At 41.1% G+C, this 22,504-nt stretch overlaps 1 long non-coding RNA gene across 1 annotated transcript; it reads right to left on the bottom strand.

The window, feature by feature from the left end:
• Window positions 1–14,840: 14,840 nt before the first annotated feature.
• LOC109872334 (uncharacterized) lies at window positions 14,841–17,096 on the bottom strand. Its single transcript, XR_002252445.2, has 4 exons — window positions 16,933–17,096; window positions 16,082–16,479; window positions 15,454–15,536; window positions 14,841–15,232 (listed from the first exon to the last, which is right to left on the bottom strand). It is a non-coding gene; the product is annotated as an uncharacterized LOC109872334 (long non-coding RNA).
• Between the last annotated feature and the right edge of the window lie 5,408 nt (window positions 17,097–22,504).

Raw genomic sequence — 22,504 nt, 5'->3', positions numbered from 1 at the left:
TATTATGGCAAGAACAGCCCAAATAAATGCTTCACAGAGTTCAAGTAACAGACACATCTCAACATCAACTGTTCAGAGGAGACAGTGTGAATCTGGCCGTCATGGTCGAATTGCTGCAAATAACCCACTACTAAAGGACACCAATAATAAGAAGAGACTTCCTTGGGCCAAGAAACACAAGCATTGGGCATTAGACCGTTTACATTTTTCCTTTGGTCTAGAGTCCAAATTTGAGACTTTTGGTTCCAACCTCTGTGTCTTTGTGAGACGCGTGTGGGAGAACAGATGATCTCCGCATGTGTATTTCCCACCGTAAAGCATGAAGGAGGAGGTGTTATGGTGTGGGGGTGCTTTGCTGGTGACACTGTCTGTGATTGATTTAGAATTCACACTTAACCAGCATGGCTACCACAGCATTCTGCAGCAATACGCCATCCCATCTGGTTTGGGCTCAGTGGGACGATCATTTGTTTTTCAACAGGACAATGACCCAACATAACTCCAGGCTGTGTAATTTTACCAAGAAGGAGACGGATGGAGTGCTGCATCAGATGACGTGGCCTCCACAATCCCCCGACCTCAACCAAATTGAGATGGTTTGGGATGAGTTGGACCGAAGAGTGAAGGAAAAGCAGCCGACAAGTGCTCAGCATATGTGGGAACTCCTTCAAGACTGTTGGAAAAGCTTTCCAGGTGAAGCTGGTTGAGAGAATGCCAAGAGTGTGCAAAGCTGTCATCAAGGCAAAGGGTGGCTATTTGAATTTATAAGTCCAAAATGGATGTAGCAAGTACATATTGCCCCTTTAAGTCTATCAAAAGTGTGCGAGTTTAAACATGTGTCTATTAGGTCTATGGATTGAAACAAGGTATCAGCAAGAATTAGATTGAGCAATAATAAAAGCCCCACTTTTATTCCATAGGCTGTGATCCGCAATGTGCAGCTGTTGCAAGAGCCATTTTTCACTGGCTGTCCACTGGTTTCAAAAACAATGATTGATAGGCAGCTTCTCCCAATATTGGGTTCAAATACACATTTAGATTTGTGAACAGCCATCCATAACAACCACAATCTGTAAGGCCAAATAGCTAAATGAGAGAGCAGCAGTGTGATTCACATCAATGAGCTATGTAGATATCAATAATAAGTGATATCTGTATCGCAGTAGACTACACCACTGTTGTCATCCATACCTCCAAGCATCTATTCAAGTTGGATCATTTTTGGATGCCGACAGCAGTCGTAACATTGGAAGACATAGCATAGACTGTAGCCTACAAAAACCTATTTCCGCTCTTTTCCCGCGATCTATCAAACCCATTATGTGTGTCATCATAGTGTTCTCTGATTTGTGGTCAGACTCCCTCAGGTGCAACAAATTTAAACGGCCATTTTTTTCAAAGCTGATTTGGATGTCATATTTTTTTGCAAACCTCCTTTCTGAATTTAAAAGTAATCCTCGAAGTAATCATCTAGTTTTTCAAAAGTATCTGTAATCTGATTACAATATTTTTGCTGGTAAAGTAACGGATTACAGTTACTGTTTTTCTGTAATCCATTACTCTAATCCGTTACTCCCCAACCCTGAATACACTTGCGTTTTCCTGAGGATATGTGCAATTGCGCACATTCCCCCCCAAAAACAGCATAAATGTGTTGCGTTCTTGCACATAAAACTATGTTTAATGCATATTATTGTTCATTTTGAAAAGGGAACAAAGCACACATCACTTCCTATTAGAGCAAAATACAGTGCTAAACCCTTCGAGCGTGTGCTGGTTCTCCTATCCAGTCTAAATGATGTCACTTTATAAAAAGGCTGTCACAGCAAGAATGTAGGTGGCCCCCCAAAACAGCAGCAGGGACATTCCGGCGGTAAAACTCACACATCACTACCGCGCTTCAGTGAAATAGTACGGGACTTTACTTGGAAAGTCTCAGTTTCTCATTTCACCAGTTCTCAACAAGGGAACAGCCTTCCACGGCCACTGTAGGAGTTTATTATTGTGCCTCATGGCTGCGGTTCTTGGAAACAGCACCCGAACTATGGGAACTTCAGATTGTGAGCTGAGAAGCCAGTTCAAAAGGAGAAGGAGGAGGTCGACAAGAAAAGGTCAGTAGACAAATTATGAGTTGTTGCAAGGAGTTGAATGTGGACAGAAGATCAAACAAATATTTGATTTGTTAAGATTATAACGTTTGCCTTGAGGGTGCCTTTGTAGGCAATAAATCATAGCCTATAGCCCGAAATAAACGCAGGAATAATTTGTCACTGATGGTTATTGTGAATATATTTATGTTATTTATGCTAAGGTTTGCCAGTGGCCATAAAAATAAATCTACATACATGATTACAAATAGGATCACCGTAAAACGAATCACCTGTGCAGCACAACTCATTTCCACAAGGAATTTAAGAACTGTAGAAATGTATCTCATGTTGGAGGCAACAAAAAAATGCACTGTGATGAATTTGATTCTCATATTGTTATACTGTAAGCAGTGTTCACGCTAAACTGTGCGCGTAGAGACGTTCAGAGATTGAACTTCACTGAGTTCGCCCCTTTAATTTGCACTATTTAAATACAGAAAAATCTGTGATCAACAAACCAAAAGAAATCTAACTTTGCAAGATTGATTTTATTATAGGCAGAGCCAGAGCGCAACGGGGTAGAATTCTATTGGCTGGGGTAGCCCACGAGCGGTCTTTCAATCAAACGCGAGTGAATGCGCTTTTCAGATCGGTTCAGGTCACAGCGCAAAGCCAAGCGTGTGCACATTTCTTGATATTCTTTTATAGTTAGCAAGTTATTAGCCCGGTTATGAATAATTATAGGTCATTAATAGGGAGTTACTGCTTCCTAGAAGAGCACAAAACGTGTAGGCTACATTTCAAGCTGTCTTTGAAAAACCCGTCAGATAAAAAGTGTATGTCTAATTAAAGGGGCAGTGTTGTATTTTCAGACAGGGTTGAATATGCAAATAAGCCAATAGGCAGAGGGGTAGCCCACACTGTCTAATTATCTGTGTGGTAATAATAATCCATTGTATTTCGTAAACACAAAACAATGCCATTTACAGTCACCTATTTGGCCCATGGTTTTACAGACCAAGTAAAAAATCATTAATTAATGTCAAACCCTTAATTTCTTTTATTTAACTAGGCAAGTCAGTTATGAACCAATTCTTATTTGCAATGACTGTTACCCTGGCCAAACCCAATCAACACTGGGCCAATTGTGCAGTGCTCTATGAGATTCCCAATCACAGACAGATGTGATACAGCCTGGATTTGAACCAGGTACTGGCCAAACCCAATCAACACTGGGCCAATTGTGCAGTGCTCTATGGGATTCCCAATCACAGACAGATGTGATACAGCCTGGATTTGAACCAGGTACTGCAGTGACACCTCTTGCACTGAGCTACAGTGGCTTAGACCACTGTGCCACTTGGGAACCCCTTCATAATGTAAAAACTTTTTTAAAAGTCTCATGCAATGTAGGCCTGCAATGACCACCACATATAGGCCTCTGTAGGCTATATCATAGAAATCAAAAGCTATTTCCATGTGAAAATGTTATGTGATTTGCTCCATTTGTTTTGTTGGTAGGTCTACATTATGCTCAAATAGCCACAATAGCCTATTGGCTACTGTCTAAAACTGTAAGGGTACAGCCTCAGTGTTCACTGTAAACGTGTACAGGCAGTTGCACAAAATTGTCACAGTGTTCAGGTTTTCGCTCACAAGACTCAACATTTTCTCAGTGCCCCAAAATAATAGAGGGAACATTGACTAAGTGCTTTTGGCCCTGAATTGATCAGTAAGAATAGTATAAAATACGCTAATGTGGGATGTGAAATTGAAGACAAGTGGGAGTGGAGTTGCTGTGTGGGAGATAGAATGATGGTCAAAGATAAAAGTCAAAATAAAGATGTTAAAGTAAGTAAGTTTGAATGACACTGAGGGGCAGTGTTTTTACAACTAATGCCGGTTTGCCTGAGGCTGATGCCAGTCAGGTGTTTGTACACATATACGCATATACACACACTCTTAATCGAATACACGCATACACTGACGGACGTAGTGCCAGACATGCACACAAACATATACAGTTGGCATTGCTGTTATGATTTTAGTTGTCCTTGATATCCTTACTTTATTTATTTATTTTTATTTATATATTTTTTGCATTGCTGTTGGATGTTTTCTTTTGTCTTTTTCTTTTTTCTCTTTAGTTCATTTTCTTGGCTGTTTGTGCATTGGGGGTTTCTTGGGTGTGGTGAATGGAATTTATTGACTTTTTTGTAAAAAAAAAAAAAAATTGTTTTATTTTTATTTTTATTCTTGGGGGGGGCTGTGGGAGGGGTCTCGGATGGTTGAGGGACAGCTATTAGGGAACTGTGGGGGGATCTTGGAGGGTTCGGTTGCCAGTTTTTTTGGCCTAGTGGGAGAACTGTCGACGTGCCCTTGCTTCTGTGTGTCGCTCTGAATGGTGTCTGTTGGATGACTGGTGTGATGTAGTTGTTGAGTGGCTTCACTGCAAGTATATTGTATGTTTTGGATATTAAATAAATGGTAAAATATATATACAAAAATATAAACAATTAAAATGGCTTTTCACAGTTCTCCGCCTCCATCTCCTGTTATTTAAATTCACTCTCATTTTCATGAAAGCCCTGACAATCATTTCTATTGTCCTCTTGGCAACAGGTCATATTTTAGGATTACACAGCCGTTTGTTCTGGACACACTAATCCTCAGAACATGCTACAGATTATTTCATAAGGGGTTTTATATTAAAACCTATGCTCATTCAAAGTGCTTAAGCCTATTCTCTTCCATTTATGATCTATTGACCTTTTGCTGCTCAAGGTGAATTAATGGTTAGAGTATATAAGGATACACAGGGTGAATACACAGGGTGAATACATTGTATGCATCCCAAATGGCACCCTATTCCCTGATTTACCTTTGCATTAGGTACATTTGTTGAAACAGAGCCCTGTGAAACCAAGGATACATCCCAAATGGAACCCTGCTCCCTATATAGTGCACTACTTTTGACCAGAGCTATTTGGGATGCAGCCTTCGTTTCACAGGGCTCTGTTTTAACAAACCTACCTAATGCAAAGGTAAATCTTAGTGCTGCATTATTTTAGGTATCCCCAAGGCAACAGCTACTCTTCCTGGGGTCCAAACACATTAATGCACTTACATCACACATAAAACAAAAGATCAGATTCAGATGGTTTAATAGTCACATGTACAGGGTTGCAGCTGTGATTGCAGGGTACAGTGAATATCTTAGGCCTTGAGCTCCAACATACAGGACTAGTGAAATAAAACATTTAAATGATAAAACAGTACATCATATACCATTATTACACCACTTCATATCTACAATACAACATGTATAATAAAACCATTCAACAAAATGACAATGTATGCGTGTGCGAGCGTGGGTCTGTACCTATGTGTGTGTCTCTTCACAGTCCCTGCTGTTCCATAACGTGTATTTGTATCTGTTTTTTGTTATCTGATTCTACTGCTTGCATCAGTTACCTGACGTGGAATAGAGTTCCATATAGTCATGGCTCTATGTAGTACTGTGCACCTCCCATAGTCTGTTCTGGATTTGGGGATGGTGAAGAGACCTCTGGTGACATGTCTTGTCTTGTGGGGTATGCATGGGTGTCCGAGCTGTGTGCTAGTAGTTTACTTGTCAACACTTCTTACAAAAACAAGTAGTGATGAAGTCAATCTCTCCTCCACTTTGAGCCATGAGAAATTGACATGTATGTTATTAATATTATTTCTTCGTGTACATTTAAGGGCCACCTGTGCTGCCCTGTTCTGAGCCAATTGTAATTTTCCTAAGTCCTTCTTTGTGGCACCTGACCACATGACTGAACAGTAGTCAACAAAACAAAGGAGATGATCGCGGACTTCAGGAAACAGCAGAGGGAGCACCCCCCCATTCACATCGACGGGACAGTGGTGGAGAAGGTGGAATGTTTTAAGGTCCTCGGCGTACACATCACGGACAAACTGAAATGGGCCACCCAGACAGACAGCGTGGTGAAGAAGGCACAGCAGCGCCTCTTCAACCTCAGGAGGCTGAAGAAATTTGGCTTGTCATCTAAAACACTCACAAACTGTTACAGATGCACAATTGAGAGCATCCTGTCGGGCTGTATCACCGCCTGGTACGGCAATTGCACCACGCTCAACCGCAAGGCTCTCCAGAGGGTAGTGCGGTCTGCACAATGCATCACCGGGGGCAAACAACGTGCCCTTCAGGACACCTACAGCACCCGATGTCACAGGAAGGCCAAAAATAATAATCAAGGTCAACAATCACCCGAGCCACTGCCTGTTCACCCCGCTACCATCCAGAAGGCGAGGTCAGTACAGGTGCATCAAAGCTGGGACCGAGAGGCTGAAAAACAGCTTCCATCTCAAGGCCATCAGACTGTTAAACAGCCATCACTAACATTGAGAGGTTGCTGCCAAAATACAGACTCAAATCTCTGGCCACTTAAATAAACAGACTTAATAAAGGTATCAATAGTCACTTTAAATAACACCACTTTAATAATGTTTACATACCCTACATTACTCATCTCATATGTATATACTGTATTCTACACCATCTACTGCATCTTGCCTATGCCGCACACCATGGCTCATCCATATATTTATATGTACATATTCTTATTCATTCATTTACATTTGTGTGTATAAGGTAGTTGTTGTGAATTTGTTCAATTATTTGTTCGATTTTACTGCATAATCGGAACTAGAAGCACAAGCATTTCGCTGCACTTGCAGTAACATCTGCTAACCATGTGTATGTAACGGAATAGAATTTGATTTGATTTAGTCCAGGTGCAACAAAACTAGGGCTTGTAGGACCTACCTCGTTGATAGTGTTGTTAAGAAGGCAGAGTAACACTTTATTATGGACAGACATCGCCCCATCTTAGCTACTGTTGTATCAACATGTTTTGACCATGACAGTTTACAATCCAGGGTTACTCCAAGCAGTTTAGTCACCTCAACTTTCTCAATTTCCACAGTATTCATTGCAAGATGTAGTTGAGGTTTAGGGTTTAGTCAATGATTTGTCCCAAATACAATGCTTTTAGTTTTTGAAATATTTAGGGCTAACTTATTCCTTGCCACCCAGCTATTGTGAAGTGTTGCAGTCATTTCAGTCGCTGTAGTAGCTGACGTGTACAATGTTGAGTCATCCGCCTACATAGAGACAAAGCCAGTGGCATGTCATTAGTAAAGATTGAAAAAAGTATTCCTGATTCTACCTGGATTATGTTGGAGAGGCTTCCATTAAAGAACACGCTCTGTGTTCTGTTAGACAGGTCATTATTTATCCACAATATAGCAGGGGGTGTAAAGCCATAACACATACATTTTTCCAGCAGCAGACTATGATCGATAATGTCAAAAGTTTTTATCATTAATTTCTCTCAGCCAATCATCAGTCATTTGTGTAAGTGCTGTGCTTGTTGAATGTCCTTCCCTATACGCGTGCTGAAAGTCTATTGTCAATTTGTTTACTTAAAATAGCATTGTATCTGGTCACACACCATTTTTTACAGAAGTTTACTAAGGGTTGGTAACAGGCTGATTGGTCAGCTATTTGAGCCCGTAAAAGGGGCTTTACTATTCTTGGGTAGCGGAAGGACTTTAGCTTCCCTCCAGGCCTGAGGGCACACACTTTCTAGTAGGCTTAGATTGAAGATGTGTCAAATTGGAGTGACAATATCATCCTCTATTATCCTCAGTCATTTTCCATCCAAGTTGTCAGACCCTGGGTCTTGTCATTGTTGATATACAACAATATTTTGTATTTTTTTATAATTTTTTATATAATTATAGGTCCAGGGGTATGTCAGAAATATTCTTCACAGCTGGATTAATGGCCGGAGTAGCTGGCGGTGGCTCGAAGGGAGTTTTGATAAATTAACAAGTTGTGGGTGTGTAAGGCTTGTCCCCTCACTGGCCAATCAGAACGTGCTCCATGGCTAAATATGTGGTTTCTTCAAGTTGTGTATTTATAGTCTTTTATGTATAGGGTTGTCATCAACTCCAATTTGAATGTTAGTCTGTTATAGCCTAGTTCATTTATTAGCCTGCCCAATATTTGCAAAATATTTTAAACATGTTTGCAGTCCACATTGTTCTAATTACATTGTTTCAATATGGATACAGTTGCAGGCACCATAATTGCTCCCTTTGGGCGTATAATGCAGACAAGGCAACTTAGACTATGGAGGGGTTTTTACGCACATCCAAACTTTTCACAGGAGTTGGAAACATATCCAATATAAAGAGAAAGGGTGAATGCCCACTCACTGTTATACTATACTCATGTTATTGGGAATTAGAAAACAAATGTAATCCATTTGGTCTCAGAGTATTTCAGATTATTCTATTCTACATCCGAGACACTCCATTTAGTATATGTTATTTTTCTTATGGTCTGCAGTACAGTGGAGACTGCTGGGGGAGGACGGCTCATAACATGTCTGGAACGGCATCAAACATATAGAAACTATGTGTCTATGTGTTTGATACCATTCCACCTATTCCGCTCCAGCCATTACCACTAGCCTGTCCTCCCCAATTAAGGTGCCACCAACCACCTGTGATGTAGTAATTTGCGGATATCCATCACCTATTTTGTGTAATATGTTTTGAATTACAATTCGTATTATATGCTATGAATTAGCAAAATGTACAATATGTTACGAATTTGCAAACCTAGTTAGTTGGTTAGGGGGCTAAAGTTAGCTAGGCTATGGGTTAGGGTTAGGGTGAGGGTTAAGTTTAGGAGTTACACTAAAGGGTTAAGGTTAGGGTTAGGGGAAGGGTTAGCTAACATGCTAAGTAGTTGCAAAGTAGATAAAAAGCAGTAGGTAGCCAAGTTTAAAAGTTGCTAATTAGCAAAAATGTTAAAGTTGTCCAAGATGAGATTTGAACTTGTAACCTTTAGGTTGATATACAGTGCCGTTACATGCCAACCCATCCACCCCGACCAACAAGCCTCATTTTTCATTTTTGCATTAAGTAACCTTCTGTCTTATGTAACCTTAACAAACTTAACTTATCATACTAATTTGAGTGTCTCAGAGTTTAGTTTACTGTATTACATCTAATGTATGAGACCAGGCTGATTTAATAGGATCTCTATGGTCACACTGCTCAAAAATGTTACGTTTTATAACCATCATGGAACCATAGATCATATTTGCACTTCTCCAGAAATAGCAGACAAAATTGCATTTGCATTTGAGAAATGTATGTTCTCAACATAAACCCATGAATCTTTCGAATAAACAAAAAACAATCTGTTTTTTTAAAACAAAACAACATTTCTAAATAGGACATTTATTAATTTAAATAGTATACAGTAACCCTACAATAGGCCTAGTTATAACAAACATGTTGCAAATTTTATTGGCTTCAACATGGAAATATTCGTCATTGCGTTCGCATTTCGAAAATGCACTGCATGTTTGAGCCATGGACATTTGGACATTGTCCCAAACATTATAATAAGATTAGTCTACCATCGTTGTTGATATGGGCTTTTAGAGAGTTAGCCAAGGAACAGGACAATAGCCTAGGCTACAAGCAGATTCAGCTCCAAGGACAGCAGAATTCACACCATTTGACAGTTAAGTCCAACAGATGAAAGTTGAAGTTGTCATATTTTAACTAAAGATAAAGGACAAACAATAAGCCGACCATTGTCTGAACCATCCATTCAATGGGCATCACACATATGCCTAATGAGTCCACAGAAGCTACATATGGACAAAAAGTATATACAATATATAATGAAAAAATGGGAATGTCTGACTGTTTTGTTGCTTGTGATATTTCAATAAAGCATTGGTTATAGGCTACTGAATAGGCAACTGTGCGCCTCCACTGGCAAAATCGATACCATAACCAATTGCGTTACCGCTAAGACTAGCTTTTGGTGAGTTATCACTGGTAGCACTGCTTGAAATTGGCACACGTTTTTAATTTAAAGACAGACCTCACATGTTGACATTAGCGCCGCCTTAACGCCAGCTGAACATAGAGCACATCATGTCTAAAAAGTGGCATTCCATTGGGGTATTGTGCTGTAATGATTTAACTAAAATGTTAAGCTATTTTTAATTGATATATTTACAGAAGGGTTGTGGGTGTGGGTGTATCTTGCTCTTTTGATGAATGTCATCCTTACAGTGTTCATCAAGAAAGAGCCAATTGGATGTTTGGTCAGAGGAGGATCCATACAAAAACCATTATTCCCAGTATGAGCAATTATGTATTGTGTTGTTATGGATTCCTAAAGAGTGTTTTCCTACCTTCAAAATGCTTCAAAGCAGTCCCAGTCAGATGCGGTAAACATTTGAGTATACAAACATGCAAATTATCAGACAAATGTATGGCCATGGAACTTTCCTTGGACATCATCTAAGTTTTCTTCAAAGACAATAATGGTTTGATGATTGACAGAAGTTACTGTTAATTTGGAAATGACTTACCATTTTCAATGATCAGACTTTCATGTTACAGTATATACACCATGCAGGGACTAGAGACTATTCAGTACTATATACATAAGTATATAAGTATAAGTTATTGTCCTAAATTGTCCTAAATTGCAATATTGTCCTAAATTCAGGGCAGATTATCATGATGGAAGAACATGGAACAACAGCTGTGTTCTGTCATCTGTTGCTTCAACAAAATGTATTATGATTTCTATCCATATTTGTTGATTGGGCTGCTATTTTGATATAAAGGTATAGTATCAGAAACACAAAACCATTACTAGAGCAAGTCAACATGCAATTTTACTTCTGCTTTGTTTACAGATCTGTATAGTGAGTGCATCAGGTCTAGACAGGGAGGGAGGGAGACAAAGGCTTTTGATATGATTGCAGTGTTAACATGTCAGGTCTGCATTTAGCTGTATTGGTTGTGTGAAGTTGCAGTGAAACCAGACATAAGTGCAGTCAACTAGGCTGCATGCTTTCAAAAATACTGATGGACGGACGGACGGCCAGACGGCCAGACAGACAGACAGACAGACAGACTGTCTGTCAATCAGCACAAGGGAAATGTTTTCCTCTTATTTCATGCATTAGGGAAACCAGTCAACTTTAAATCTATATTGATGTAATAAAGCTGTAATTATTACTGTCCACTGTAACAGACGACAACTGAAACAGACTTTTACTCTTATTCTATTTGCTGTTACTCAACAACTTGTTGTATTATTCATTAACCATTGCTGTAGTAAAGAAACCCATAACAATATCCTCAATATGTTATCCCAGACATTGAGTAGATCGTTTGAGAGAGTGCTGTTGTTTTGCAAAAAGAAAAAAGGTTAAATCAAGCCTTTCTTATTGATTGATTTCACTGACATTAAAATCTACATTTAATCAGATGTTCTTATTCAGAGTGACTTACTGGAGCAATTAGGGTTAAGTGCCTTGCTCAAGGGCACACTGACAGATTGTTCAACTATTTGGCTCAGGGATTTGAACCAGCAGCCATTCGGTTACTGGCCCAATGTTCTTAATCACTAGGCTACCTGCCACCCCATTTGTTAAATTGCTCACTGTACTAGAAGGCAACATAGATTAGAGGAAATATAGTATTTGGTTTAATGGTTTGATGTCATTGGTGTTACTAGTTGAAATGAGGCCATTTTCACAGCTGTTGTATCAGCGGGGAGCCACAGATTTGTGCCACAGTATGCCATTGTTATTATCCCCTATTACAATGAAATTCCCATCACCATATGTTTTAGGAAAAATGTTCATAATTCAGTTCCAAGTGTTTGTGAGCGCTTTGATATAAGGTTTGGTTTTGGACGGCTTTTGTCTGTATTTGTTTTTGATTTGATCTACTGTATGATTGATTTGATCTACTGTATGATTGATTTGATCTACTGTATGATTGATTTGATCTACTGTATGATTGATTTGAGGAACAGAATGTGTGTGTTCTGCCTGTCACAGTGAGGGTTTGCTCAGATATCAGACATCTCACTGCTTGACTGGTTTTTACAACAATCACCCAGCCTGAGCCTCTGGTTGAGTGGACCTTATGAGATATTCTCCTCTCTAGTCCAAAGTTATGACCGCACAGGGTTCAATTCTTGGGCCGACTCTCTTCTCTGTATACATCAATGATGTCGCTCTTGCTGCTGGTGAGTCTCTGATCAAACTCTACGCAGACGACACCATTCTGTATACTTCTGGCCCTTCTTTGGACACTGTGTTAACAACCCTCCAGACGAGCTTCAATGCCATACAACTCTCCTTCCGTGGCCTCCAACTGCTCTTAAATACAAGTAAAACTAAATGCATGCTATTCAACCGATCGCTGCCTGCACCTGCCCGCCCGCCCGTCCAGCAACACTACTCTGACGGTTCTGACTTAGAATATGTGGACATCTACAAATACCTAGGTGTTTGGTTGGACTGTAAGCTCTCCTTCCAGACTCACATCAAACATCTCCAATCCAAAGTTAAATCTAGAATTGGCTTCCTATTTCGCAACAAAGCATCCTTCACTCATGCTGCCAAACATACCCTCGTAAAACTGACCATCCTACCAATCCTCAACTTCGGCGATGTAATTTACAAAATATCCTCTAATACCCTACTCAATAAATTGGATGCAGTCTATCACAGTGCCATTTGTTTTGTCACCAAAGCCCCATATATTACCCACCACTGCGACCTGTATGCTCTCGTTGGCTGGCCATCACTTCATACTCGTCGCCAAACCCACTGGCTCCGGGTCATCAACAAGACCCTGCCAGGTAAAGTCCCCCCTTATCTAAGCTCGCTGGTCACCATAGCAGCACCTACCTGTAGCACGCGCTCCAGCAGGTATATCTCTCTGGTCACCCCCAAAGCCAATTACTCCTTTGGCCGCCTCTCCTTCCAGTTCTCTGCTGCCAATGACTGGAACGAACTACAAAAATCTCTGAAACTGGAAACACTTATCTCCCTCACTAGCTTTAAGCACCAGCTGTCAGAGCAGCTCACAGATTACTGCACCTGTACATAGCCCATCTATAATTTAGCCCAAACAACTACCTCTTCCCCTACTGTATTTATTTTATTTATTTATTTTGCTCCTTTGCACCCCATTATTTTTATTTCTACTTTGCACATTCTTCCACTGCAAATCTATTTAACCAGTGACCTGGTTAAATAAAGGTGAAATAAAAATAAATAAATATAATATGGGTGGGCTGTTATAAAAAAAGATCCAGGACTGTATGTGTCAAGCGTCTCAGAGTAGGACTGCTGATTTAGGATCAGTTTTGCATTTTAGATCACAATCAACAAGATTACATGGACGGGGGGGACCTGATCCTAGCTCAACGCTCCTACTCTGTAGCTCAGTTGGAAGAGCATGGCGCTTGTACCGCCAGGGTTGTGGGTTTGAGTCTTGCGGCCACCCACACGTAAAATGTATGCACGCGTGGCTGTAAGTTGTTTTAGATAAAAGCTTCTGCTAAATGGCATATACTATACTTAATACATACAGCCCCTGATTTTTCTCTTATATACCAACTAAACTGGAAAGCCATTTTTTTCATTAGCTATGTTCATTGTGTAATGTCTGGTACATAACCAGTTCAAACTGAACCAATAGTGTCCGCTGTTGATGTGTCTAGGGTGACATATGGCTCCTTCTCTCTGAGAATATTATCATGAAGTTCTCTTCCTGTTTCTCTGATTCTTGCAGATGGGAACAACCTGCTTGTGAACAACAAACATCACAACTACATGAATAGTTTGCGGTATATTATGTATTATTATGTATTACTTGAGTCTGGGAAAAGTGGCATCAAAGTGAGCCCACGGAACTCACTTTGGCTCCTAACCATGACAGGCTGGCTGTGTCCCCACCCCCCACCCTTCATTTGATGTCACTCTCTCAGTGGAGATGCAGACTTTTGGCAGACAGTAGCCTAGCCAATTGTGTCAGTTTCATAGATTCATTCATGTTACTTGACTGTGTTGGTTTCCTCAGAGAGGCTGTTCACAGGTAAATAAGAGGAGGTTGTCAGCTGATTGTTCCATCACCTCTCATCAACATATGCAACAAAGTGATCAAAGAGGTAAATACGCTTCAGGAAAGATCTGGATGGGAAGTTTTTTTTTGTGTTGTGGGACTAACAGATAGGGGGCGAGCTTCATGTTCTGAAAAAATGTGTTGCTTCACGTCTTCACCATGTTGAAGTTGAATAACACTTTGTTCTTTCCTTATGAGCCTTCGTGGTTCCATGGAGTCTGAACCTCACTACAATGGGAAAACTGGATTGAGAAAAAAAAAGCATGTACTTTCATGCCCCATGTACTCTACCTTGGCAAATAAAGGTGCAGCTCAGGTATGATTGTCTGTGAGACATTCTTTTTCAGTCATAACCAATACCAGGAGTATCAAATTCCAGTCTTTGAATGATGCTGTGTTTGCATGTATGTATTACAATTATACACTTCAACAGTATTTACCAATCCTGGTGCTGGGACATTAATGGTTACACATTGTTACTATGCAATAGACTAGAAACATGATTTAATGGGTTAAAGGCTGATTTATAATTCCTATATACAGAAACAGAATGAAAAGAAAACGGTACACTACACTTCTTATTCATCATGTCAATACTCTAAAACCGGTTAATCACAATATCTCATTTCCTTCATCTGCATTGATCTGATAAACACTGTAGTATTTCATCAAATGAGAGACTTCATTTCAACCAGTAGAGAATGTGGAATGCTTTATTGAAAGAAGTTAATTAACCAAATATTATAAACACATAATACATGCATTATAAATATTTGAATTGTCATATTATATTATAAATACAAGTTCATGTGCAGATCTGTTGTGCATATAAAAACAAAGGAATAAAGTGGTGGTGAGAGAGGTGTAAAAGACAGAAAGGGAAAGAGGTAAGAACATAGGAGCAGGGAAGACAGCATATGATTAATGAATCACAGTGCTACCCTAATATTCTCTCAGTTCATCACATTTACAATTAGTGTCTCTAGTGGTGTCTCTTAACCAGCCTTGGGCTCCCAGTCGGCCCGAAGGTTATCTTAAGAGCGGGTGAGGTGGCGATGACGGGACTGGGGGTTGGCATCCTCTCTCACATCAAAACATGCCTGCAGACGAAAGACAGAATGGAGAGAGAGAGAGAGAGAGAGAGCATGATTTAGCCTTGTGTTTTTTGTATTCTATCACTGTCAGTCATCATAATCAGGAGGGGAAATGCAAAACTGACCTTGGATCATTAACTCTGGGACTACTACATCTCTATCTGTATTTCAATGTAAAGTATCTCTTTAATAATACTTCCTGTTGACCCAACCAAGTGACCTCTCACCTCTGATCATGCTGTGCCCTCTATGTGTCAGCCAGTTCAGATGCAGGAGGTGCTCACCGACACAGGTGATATAACCTAGAGGACTTAGGGAGAAGGGGGAGAGGGATGACGTAAAGGAGAGAGACTGTTATTGAAAAAATAACACTGTCAGAGACAGTGTTCAACAAGAATCTGTGTGTGTGTGGCTTCACTTGGTGTCCACACTAAGTGCCTGCAGAGTACTTTATACTGAAAAGTAAGTAAGCTCAGGTGTATAACTGTGAATCATTCCACCTTCAAAGACTAACTTCATGAGAATGGAGTATTTATACTGAAAAGTATAAAGTACTCCATTCTCATGAAGTTAGTCTTTGAAGGTGGAATGATTCACAGTTATACACCTGAGCTTGCTTACTGCACAACGAGCCATAAATCAGATTGATACATCAGTGTGTGGGTTATAGGGTGTGTAATTGTTCAAAAACATTTCTATACGGGAGACTTAAAATAGCCTGTTTTGTTTTTGTACAGACATCCCCCTTACCTAAACAGCACCCTCACCTGAGAAGTAGACATCAAAGGGAGAGAAACTGGGAATTGAATAACTGCAGTTGACATAGCTAAGTAAATGGAAGAATACTCTTATTACAATGTGTTGTGCATAGTGTAGTCTTGCCAGGGTGTTGCCAGGGAACAGCACCCTCTTCGAAGATGTAGGAGGTGAAAATCTCCCACACAGGGATTGTCTCTCTTGCTGCGTTGTTGGACCCCATCGTTGAAACATCCTGCAGAGCAGCTGACTTCTCCTCTGGCACACAGCGGTGAGCTGCAGATCCCCTCCTGCAGAGCAGCTGACTTCTCCTCTGGCACACGGCAGTGAGCTGCATATCCCCTCCTGGTCCTCATGTCCATTCTCATGAAGTTATGCAGGACACAGGTAGCCTTCACACGCCTGAATACCTCCAGGAGGCAGTCCCAGATGGCCCTTGTCACCCAACCTTGTAACTATCAGCAATTGTTTTGAAGGAATCTCCAATTGCAAGGTATCTGTAGGTATATGGAAGATAATGTCATTATTAGACTTTTACATCACCAGGTCATTGTGAATGACTGAAGTATAATGTTTTTTAATTTACTCTTATTTTACCAGGTAAGTTGACTGAGAACACATTCTCATTTACAGCAAAGACCTGAGGAATACTTACAGGGGACAGGAAGGGGATGAATGAGACAATTGTTAGCTGGGGATGATTAGGTGACAGTGATGGTATGAGGGCCAGATTGGGAATTTAGCCAGGACACCGGGGTTAACACCCCTACTCATATGATAAGTGCCATGGGGTCTTTAGTGACCACAGAGAGTCAGGACACCCGTTTAATGTTCCATCCAAAAGAATATATCTTATAACAAACCATGATAACATTGGATAGATGCATGTGTAGCATGTGACAACAACAGGATCATATCAAGGATAGCAGCACAAATGAATACATAAATACCACTTGAAGCTTGATGATGAGTTGATCATTTGAATCAGCTGCGCAGTGCTGAGGCTGGTTTTGTTTTTCAAATCTGTTTTGGAATACGGACTGTCCAAACAGGAAGTTACAAGTGTCCAAATCAGATTTTTGTGTGTTCAGACAGCAAATCATTTGCTGACATGGCTACACTAGTTGTCATAGTAACTATGGGTGTGTCCACAGTGGTGTAGGCTGATTGGTGGTGGTGCTTGTGCTTACTATCACTCAGAAGTTATGTAACAAGCTAAGGAGACAACAATGCCTGCCAATGTCGGTTCCCAGTTGTTTTGAATGTACAAGAACGCTTTTAAAGCCTCAAAGGATAAGATGATCCAACTTTCAAAACAAGTCATTTTTGGCCACAGCACTGAGCTAGCTAGCTGTTTAGCTTTCTAGCACATTCACTCATTTGTTTGTAAATAATTAACAAGCTAGTTAGCTACCACGTGTTCTTGTCAAACTGTCAACAGAATAGCTAGCAAGCAACAAGATATGCCAAATAGCAGTCTAAAAACCACTCGAGCACATATTAATCAGAATTGCCCATTCAGAGACAAATCGCATGGCCAGGAATTAGATTTTTTTTTAAATATTAGATTCCATGTGCTTTTTAGCTGTTCAGACTGCAGGAAAAATAACAGATTTGGATATGCCAGAAAATAGGTTTTGAGTCACTTCAAACTGCCAATATGAACAAGGCTTAACTGATATCACCTCTTGCAGAACAATATATATTTTGTTCACTTAGCAAGGGAGCCCCATATCCATCAAGGGAAGGGAGCCCCATATCCTTCAAGGGAAGGGAGCCCCATATCCATCAAGGGAAGGGAGCCCCATATCCATCAAGGGAAGGGAGCCCCATTCCATCAAGGGAAGGGAGCCCCATTCCATCAAGGGAAGGGATCCCCATATCCATCAAGGGAAGGGATCCCCATATCCATCAAGGGAAGGGAGCCCGATATCCATCAAGGGAAGGGAGCCCCATATCCATCAAGGGAAGGGAGCCCCATATCCATCAAGGGAAGGGGTCCCCATATCCATCAAGGGAAGGGATCCCCATATCCATCAAGGGAAGGGAGCCCCATATCCATCAAGGGAAGGGAGCCCCATATCCATCAAGGGAAGGGAGCCCCATATCCTATACAGAGATCAAAATGGAAAGTCTAACAGCATCTTTGCAGCACTCTGTGGATATTTCCACCTTGATGAACAGAATACACTGGTGGTGGTGGTAGTGATGACTGACTTTCTCAATTTTCTTATCTTTTCGCCCACCAGGTCCTTATGTCCACCATCCCCTCTTCATCCACTATGAGCCCTGGTCAAAAGTAGTGCACTACTGTATATAGAGAATAGGGTGCCATTTGGGATGCAGAGCAGTTTATTTCTCACATCATTTCCCCTTCCCCCAGCCAGACCCAAACCTGGCCCTGCTGAGCTGGTAAATTCTACTGAGGAGAAATGATGACCAATTTGTCGCCATTAAATGTGAGGCTTATTTGATCCACTAAGTGGATTGAAATGTGAAAATTGAATGTATGTACGTACTGTATATTTACACCATGTTGGCCTCAGCAAACCCAATTTGAAAAGATGATGACAATGCAAATATGCAAATCTTAAACTAGAGACATATAAACCCCAGTATCGATGTTTGTGCAAAGTAAAGTATTGTGTCTGTGTATGTTTCTCTGATGTTATGACTAGCACTAGTGACATATCAAAACATGTCAATTAACTTTTATATTTTATCACAGACTGGCAATAAAAATAAAAGATTAAGATGGGCTAAAGAACACAGAGACTGGACATAGGAACTCTGCCTAGAAGGCTAGCATCCCGGAGTCGCCTCTTCACTGTTGACATTGACACGGGTGTTTTGCGGGTACTATTTAATGAAGCTGCGAGTTGAGGACTTGTGAGGTGTCTGTTTCTCAAACTAGACACCGTAATGTACTTGTCCTGCTTGCTCAGGTGTGCACCGGGGCCTCACACTCCTCTTTCTATTCTGGTTATAGCCAGTTTGCGCTGTACTGTGAAGGGAGTAGTGCACAGCGCTGTATGAGATCTTCAGTTTCTTGGCAATTTCTTGCATGGAATAGCCTTCATTTCATAGAACAAGAATAGACTCACGAGTTTCAGAAGAAAGTTATTTGTTTCTGAAAGTTATTTGTTTCATTTTGAGCCTGTAATCTAACCCACAAATGCTGATGCTCCAGATACTCAACTAGTCTAAAGAAGGCCAGTTTTTTTGCTTCTTTAATCAGAATAACAGTTTTCAGCTGTGCTAACATAATTGCAAAGGGGTTTTCTAATGATCAATTAGCCTTTTAAAATGATAAACTTGGATTGGCTAACACAATGTGTCACTGGAACACAGGAGTGATGGTTGCTGATAATGGGTCCCTGTATGCCTATGTAGATATTCCATAAAAAATCAGCAATTTTCAGCTACAATAGTCATTTATTGCCTGCATCCGTAATGGGTCAGCGGTCAAATGACCTCCACTCATCACTGTCAAACGCTCCCTGAAACACTTCAGCGAGCAGGCCTTTCTAATCGACCTGGCCGGGGTATCCTGGAAGGATATTGATCTCATCCCATCAGTAGTGGATGCCTGTATTTTTTTAGATGCCTTCCTCACCATCTTAAATAAGCATGCCCCATTCAAGAAATTTAGAACCAGGAACAGATATAGCCCCTGGTTCTCTCCAGACCTGACTGCCCTTAACCAACACAAAAACATCCTATGGCGTTCCTCATTAGCATCGAACAGCCCCTGTGATATGCAACTTTTCAGGGAAGCTATAAACCAATATACACAGGCAGTTAGAAAAGCCAAGGCTAGCTTTGTCAAGCAGAAATTTGCTTCCTGCAACACAAACTCAAAAAAGTTCTGGGACACTGTAAAGTCCATGGAGAATAAGAGCACCTCCTCCCAGCTGCCCCCTGCACTGAAGATAGGAAACACTGTCACCACCGATAAATCCACTATAATGGAGAATTTCAATAAGCATTTTTCTACGGCTGGCCATGCTTTCCACCTGGCTACCCCTACGTCGGTCAACATCACTGAACCCCCCACAGCAACTCTCCCAAACCTTCCCCATTTCTCCTTCTCCCAAATCCAGTCAGCTGATGTTCTGAAAGAGCTGCAAAATCTGGACCCCTACAAATCACCCGGGCTAGACAATCTGGACCCTTTCTTTCTAAAATGATCTGCCGAAATTGTTGCCACCCCTATTACTAGCCTGTTCAACCTCTCGTGTTGTCTGAGATTCCCAAAGATTGGAAAGCAGCTGCGGTCATCCCCCTCTTCAAAGGGGCGGACACTCTTGACCCAAACTGCTACATACCTATATCTATCCTACCCTGCCTTTCTAAGGTCTTCGAAAGCCAAGTCAACAAACAGATTACCGACCATTTCGAATCCCACCAAACCTTCTCCGCTATGCAATCTGGTTTCAGAGCTGGTCATGGGTGCAGCTCAGCCACGCTCAAGGTCCTAAACGATATCTTAACTGCCATCGATAAGAAACAATACTGTGCAGCCGTATTCATTGACCTGGCCAAGGCTTTCGACTCTGTCAATCACCACATTCTCATCGGCAGACTCGATAGCCTTGGTTTCTCAAATGATTGCCTCGCCTGGTTCACCAACTACTTCTTTGATAGAGTTCAGTGTGTCAAATCGGAGGGCCTGTTGTCCGGGCCTCTGGCAGTCTCTATGGGTCTCTATGCGCCACAGGGTTAAATTCTTGGACCGACTCTCTTCTCTGTATACATCAATGATGTCGCTCTTGCTGCTGGTGAGTCTCTGATCCACCTCTACGCATACAACACCATTCTGTATACTTCTGGCCCTTCTTTGGACACTGTGTTAACAACCCTCCAGGCGAGCTTCAATACAACTCTCCTTCCGTGGCCTCCAATTGCTCTTAAATACAAGTAAAACTAAATGCATGCTCTTCAACCGATCGCTGCCTGCACCTGCCCACCTGTCCAACATCAATACTCTGGACGGTTCTGACTTAGAATATGTGGACCACTACAAATACCTAGGTGTCTGGTTAGACTGTAAACTCTCCTTCCAGACTCACATCAAACATCTCCAATCTAAAGTTAAATCTAGAATTGGCTTCCTATTTCGCAACAAAGCATCCTTCACTCATGCTGCCAAACATACCCTCGTAAAACTGTCCATCCTACCGATCCTCGACTTCGGCGATGTCATTTACAAAATATCCTCCAATACCCTACTCAATAAATTGGATGTAGTCTATCACAGTGCCATCTGCTTTGTCACCAAAGCCCCATATACTACCCACCACTGCGACTTGTACGCTATCATTGGCTGGCACTCGCTTCATACTCGTCGCCAAACCCACTGGCTCCAGGTCATCTACAAGACCCTGCTAGGTAAAGTCCCCCCTTATCTCAGCTCGCTGGTCACCATAACAGCACCCACCTGTAGCACGCACTCCAGCAGGTATATCTCTCTGGTCACCCCCAAAACCAATTCTTCCTTTGGCCGCCTCTCCTTCCAGTTCTCTGCTGCCAATGACTGGAACGAACTACAAAAATCTCTGAAACTGGAAACACTTATCTCCCTCACTAGCTTTAAGCACCAGCTGTCAGAGCAGCTCACAGATTACTGCACCTGTACATCTATAATTTAGCCCAAACAACTACCTCTTCCCCTACTGTATTTATTTATTTTGCACCCCATTATTTCTATTTCTACTTTGCACATTCTTCCACTGCAAATCTATGTTTTACTTGCTATATTGTATTTACCTCACCACCATGGCCTTTTTTGCCTTTACCTCCCTTATCTCACCTCATTTGCTCACATTGTATATAGACTTATTTTTCTACTGTATTATTGACTGTATGTTTGTTTTACTCCATGTGTAAATCTGTGTTGTTGTATGTGTCGAACTGCTTTGCTTTATCTTGGCCAGGTCGCAATCGTAAATGAGAACCTGTTCTCAACTTGCCTGCCTGGTTAAATAAAGGTGAAAAAAAAGTACAATGTACAACATTAACCATGTCTACACTGTATTTCTGATCAATTTAATGTTCTTTTAATGGACAAAAACAAGGGCATTTCTAAGTGACCACAAACTTTTGAACGGTACTGCATTTGTTTTATATAATACCTTCTTCATGGACTACAATATTCTCCATTATTCAACCAGGGTCCTATCCTTTAGGACCATTCCCCTGTAGTCCCACAGGGACGTTTAACACATTACTGGTACAGCAGTGCTATGGGATGGTCTGGGTTGTTACATTACTGGTACAGCATTGCTATGGGATGGTCTGGGTTGTTACATTACTGGTACAGCAGTGCTATGGGATGGTCTGGGTTGTTACATTACTGGTACAGCAGTGCTATGGGATGGTCTGGGTTGTTACATTACTGGTACAGCAGTGCTATGGGATGGTCTGGGTTGTTACAACTGGTACAGCAGTGCTATGGGATGGTCTGGGCTGTTACATTACTGGTACAGCAGTGCTATGGGATGGTCTGGGCTGTTACATTAC

Source organism: Oncorhynchus kisutch, linkage group LG27 (genome assembly GCF_002021735.2).
Source record: "Oncorhynchus kisutch isolate 150728-3 linkage group LG27, Okis_V2, whole genome shotgun sequence".
NCBI lineage: Eukaryota > Metazoa > Chordata > Actinopteri > Salmoniformes > Salmonidae > Oncorhynchus > Oncorhynchus kisutch.
This window is presented reverse-complemented; position numbering and strand designations above follow the sequence as displayed.